A 5,553-nucleotide genomic window follows, 5' to 3' on the forward strand; every position below is an offset into this window, starting at 1 on the left:
AAAAACACAAGTGTGTCCACTTTCACTACTCTCATTTGACATAGTACTGGATGTCCTAGCCAGAGAAACAAGGAACACAAATAAATAAAAGACTCCAAAAGAAAAAAAGGAAGAAGTAAAATTTTCTTTTTTTTGGATAACATGAACTTACATGTAAAAAAATCCTAAAAAATTCACAAAAAATTTTGAATAAACAAATTTAATAAAGCTGCCAAATAAAAGATCAATATATAAAAGACAAGAATTTTGTTTTGTTTCGTTTTTTAAATAGTTTTTCATGTCATCCTTGCTCAGTGATCACGCTAATCTTCTCTGCATCATTCCAATTTTAGTATATGTGCTGCCAAAGTAAGCACAAGACAGGAGCATTTTAACACTCTAATGATGAACTATCTGAAGAAATAAAGAGAACAATCTAATTCACAATAGCATCAAAACTAATAAAATACTTAGGAAAAGATTTAACTAAGAAGATGAAAGATCTGTACCACATAAACTATGACATTAATAAAGAAATTGAAGGAGACATAAATGGAAAGATAGCTCATATTTATGAATGGTAAGAATTAACATTGTTAAAATGTCCATACTACCAAAAAACATCTGTAAATTCAATTCCTATCAAAAATCCAATGTTAGGGGCGCCTGGGTGGCTCAGTGGGTTAAGCCTCTGCCTTCGGCTCAGGTCATGATCCCAGGGTCCTGGGATCGAGCCCTGCATCAGGCTCTCAGCTCAGCAGGAAGCTGCTACCTCTTCTCTCTCTGCCTGCCTCTCTGCCTGCTTGTCATCTCTCTCTGTGAAATAACTAAATAAATAATCTTTTAAAAAAATCCAATATTTTTTTTTACAGAAGTAAGTAAAGAATCCTAAAATTTATATGAGACCATAAAAGACAACAAATAATTAAAGCAGTTCTGAGAAAGAATGAAGAAGCAAAATTACACTTCTTTATTTGAAACTATACTACAAAGCCCTCATGCTCAAAACAATAAAGTATACTGGCATAAAAACAGACCAATAAACAAGTAGAACGGAATTGAGAATCCAGAAATAAATCCTTTCATACAGTCACCTAATATTTGACAGGGACCAACATATATAATGGGTAAAGATAGTCTGTTCAATAAATGATATTTAAACCAGAATGAAACTGGAACCTTATATCACTCATAAATATTAACTTGATATAGATTAAAGACTTAAATGTGATGCATGAAACTAAATTTCCTAAAGGAAAACATAGGAAAAATTCTCCTTGACATTGGTCTTGCCAATAGTTTTTTGGATACCAGGCCAAAAACACAAGCAAAAGAAGCAAAAATAAATAAATGGTATTACATCAAAGTAAAGTTTCTGCATTGCCAAAAAAAAAAGGGGGAATGAAAACACAATCCACAGAATGGAAGAAAATACTTACAAATCTTATATCTGAAAAGAGGTTAATAACCAACAGATACAAATAGAAAAAAATATATTATTAAAAAATAGCAAAAAGATCTCAATAGACTTTTTTTTCAAAAAAGTTATATAAATGACCAACAGGAGCATTAAAAAGTGCTCAACGTAAAAACTCAGGGCAAAGTCATTATGTTGTTGTTGTTGTTTACCTCTGAAAAACACAACAAGATATTACTACCTATTAGTTTATATATTACTTAAAAATTAAAACTAACAAATTTTGGTAAATATTGGGGAAAATGGGGAACTTATGCACTGTGATAGGGATATAAATTTGTATGGAAAACAGTATGGAGATTATTCATATTATTAAAAGTAAAATTACCATATGATTCAGTAATCCCACCTCTAGGTATATATCTAAAGGAAACGAAGTCACTATTCGAAGACATATCTGCACTCTTATGTTCATTATAAAATTGTTAACTCTAAGCAAGAGATGGAAATAACTTCAGTATCCATTAATGGATGAATGAATAAAATAAGTATGGTAAATATATACTATGGAATACTACTTAACCATGAAAAATTAAGAAATACTGCCATTTACAACAGCATGGATGGATCTTGAAGGTATTATACTAAGGGAAATATTTCAAAGATTTTATATATATATTTTTAATTTATGTATTATGATATCCCTTACATACAGAATCTGAAGAAAAAGCAAACTAATGGAAACTTAGAGTTGAGTTGACAAGAGGTGAACCTGGGGTGGAATAAGGTGGTCAAAGGGTACAAACTTGCAACTATAATATGAAAAAGTTCTGGGGATCTAATGTACAGCATGATGATCATAGTTAATAATATATACATACATTTTTATTGTGCTTCCCTTTATTAAACTTTGCATATATCACATTCTTACAAGTTGAAAGTTTATAGCAATCTTGTATAAAAGAGGTCTGCTGCCACCATTTTTCTAACAACATTTGTTCATTTTGTGTCTCTCTGTCACATGTTTGTAATTTCTTGCAATATTTAAAGTTTTTTCATTATTATTGTATTTGTTATGGTTATCTGTGATCAGTAATTATGACCCACTGAAAACTCAGAACTAGTTTACTTAAGGTATATACATTGTTTTTCCTTAAAGACATAATGCTTTTGAACAGTACAGTATAGTGTTTATTTTTTATATGCACTGGGAAACATAATTTTTTATTTGCACTGGGAAGCCAAAAAAAAATAATTTGACTTAGTTTATTGAGATAATCACTTTATTGAGGCGATCTGGAACAAAACCCACAAGACCTCTGAAGTTTATCTCTACTGTACTACATACATAAAAGTCGCTAAGAGAGTAGATCTTAAAATTCCTTACCATACATGCATAAAAAACAGTGGCAACTATATGAGATAGTAGATGTATTAACATTTTTATGTAGATTATATTGCAATACAGATGTATGCCAATTTATCAAATTGTACAAAATTTACACTATGTTAAAAGTTTGCAATGTTATAAGAAACCATTTCTTATATTTACAAATTATAATGTGTCGATTATTTTTCAATAAAGCTGGAAAAAACTTTTTGTAGAATTAATCTATTTTTCAAAAAAGGAAGTAAGGAAGTAGAAACTGCAACTAACTCTGAAATAATAGAATATAAAATCCATTTTAGTTATATACACTGTGACAAAAACTATTACTTAGTTTACAATGAAGGAGTACTTATGAAGCATGAAGGATGGTCTATAAATAAGGCTGAAAGAGCTCAGTTTTAAGGTTTAAATTTAAAATCTTCTTTTGAAATAATAAACTCACCACCCATTTTTCCAAACATAAATGTCTTAACTGCATGAATTTATTTCATACAACTCTATAATCTAGTTTCATAAGAAAGCAGCATGCAAATCTTGATAAGACAGACTTGCTTAGGTTTCTTTATGTTCAACAGTAAAGGATACTTCCCTAAAAAGAAGAAAAATCAGCATATTTATTATGATAATTATTATTCATAATGAGATTCATATTGAATTAGGGAATATATATCCTCAGAGGGGGTAAAGTAAAATAAAATTTATTTTGGTAAATGTGTCTATGAATAGTCAATACAATGCCTCAATATAAATGAATATTATCATTTTGAACAATTTAATTACTATTATTAGAATTATTAAAAGTATAAAAATAGCTATCATTTTAGCATGGAATATGAGACTCTCATGCTCCATGCTTCATTACATCCACACAACAACTCTGTATAATAAGTATTATCATCACCATTTCATGGGTGAAACAACTGAGGCTAACACATTTAGATAACTGGTTTATGATTACATGGCTGATAAAGATGCATCACACTAATTTAGGCTTTATGATTTCAGAATTGTACTCTTTCCACTGCACATTCTATTACTCTGTAAATACTTGGCTTGTTTTCATTTAGTTCTTTAATTTTATTCATGTGGTGATGGCTTAAAGCTTCATTTAAAGGAAGCTTAAAAAATTCATTTAACCAAAAGCTCCCAAGAATTAAAAATGTCATGGATCTAATGTAGACATGGATATCATTAGTTAATGGGTAACTATATATTTTCCACTCTAGTGAGATAACAATCAGAGTATTTTTCTAAGTTTTAGTCTCTGAGTGTTCAAAAGGACTTTGTTAAAATAGAAATATTTAGACAAAAGTGATCAAAAGTCTGGATCAGGTCACCTTAAGATAAATACTAGGAAAATGAGGAAACAAATGGAGATTTGAACACTGAGCTATGATATAATGAATGGTTTAAAGTATTTAGTAGAGCATAGAAAAGCCCTTTAAAGCCTGGTCTTAGCCTAGCATTGCAGCTTCTGGGATATCTGTCTATCATCTACCTATCTATCTATCTATCTAGATATAAATTTGAAAACTTTTTTAACTAAAAGATTTTGAGAAATAGAACATAATTAGCACCATAGAAGATCTGTTTATGATAACAACCTAGCCCCTCCTCCCAGTTTGTTAATATTCACTCTTATTTAATGTAACATTGTGCAAATTACCACTACTGATCTGCCGTTATGAATGAAATAACTATAATCATCTGTTTGCATATCCTGGTGAAAATATTCATTTAGTTCCATGTTGTATTTCTAGGAATGGACCATTTTTTTTTTTAATTTTAAGTTTTCTAAATATTGTCCAACTTACCTCATATGTTTTTATTATGTGCACTGTCATTCCTTCACATTCTTGCAAGTCATTTTCACTGTTGCCCAATATGGTAAGTGTGTAATAGTATGTCATTCTAGGTTTTAATTTATTTTTAATTTAATTCCAGATTAATAATAAAGATAAACAGTTTTTATATATGAGTGGCTATTTGGATTACCCTTTCTGTAAAGTACATGCTCAAATCTTTTGATATCTTAACGTGTCATACTGACTTCTTTAATAGTAGATTTTCTGAATGAACTTTTAGCTGTGTAGGTCTTCTCTATTTTATTTTGAACTTGTTTTCATTTCAAAATCTTTATATTTATTTTCATAATCTGCTTTTATTTTGCTTTGTTTATTATCTATCTATCTATCTATCTATTTGCATTCAAGAGAGAGCGAGCAAGTGAAAGCGCAGGGAGGGATAGAAAAAGAAGGGAAAAGAATCTTAAGCAGGCTCCAGGCTCAGCACAGAGCCCAACTCTGGGCTCTATTTCACAACCCTGACATCATGACCTGAGAAAAAAATGAAAGAAATAAAATAAAATTAAGGTTAAAAAAAAAAGGAAAAAGAATTGGAGGTTTAATTAAGTGAGCCACCCAGGCACCCCTGTGGTATCTTAAATTAGCTGTCATATCTTTAAAGTTCTAGAGTATCCATTTAATTCATTTATAAAATCTTTCTCAATATCATTTTTAGTTTCAGTTTTTTGTTCAATTTGCTTCCCCTCTCATTTCTTTGAGCAGAGTAATCAAGCCATTATACAATCTTTATTGATCATTTTAATATAATACTTAATCCCATTTTGTCTATCAAATCTTCTTAATGGTTTTTCTTTGTGTGCTTTGTTACATTTTGCTATGTTCAAGACATTATATTTGAAACTCTTATTGAGTAGGGATAATTAAGAGCTATAATAATGGTATGGTCCTCCTTGGCAGGATTT

The 5,553-nt window shown here is 29.9% G+C and overlaps 1 pseudogene; it reads right to left on the bottom strand.

Moving 5' to 3' along the window:
* Window positions 1-239: 239 nt before the first annotated feature.
* Window positions 240-356, bottom strand: LOC131818997 (U6 spliceosomal RNA; annotated as a pseudogene).
* Between the last annotated feature and the right edge of the window lie 5,197 nt (window positions 357-5,553).

The sequence above is a fragment of the Mustela lutreola genome, chromosome 16 (assembly GCF_030435805.1).
Source record: "Mustela lutreola isolate mMusLut2 chromosome 16, mMusLut2.pri, whole genome shotgun sequence".
NCBI lineage: Eukaryota > Metazoa > Chordata > Mammalia > Carnivora > Mustelidae > Mustela > Mustela lutreola.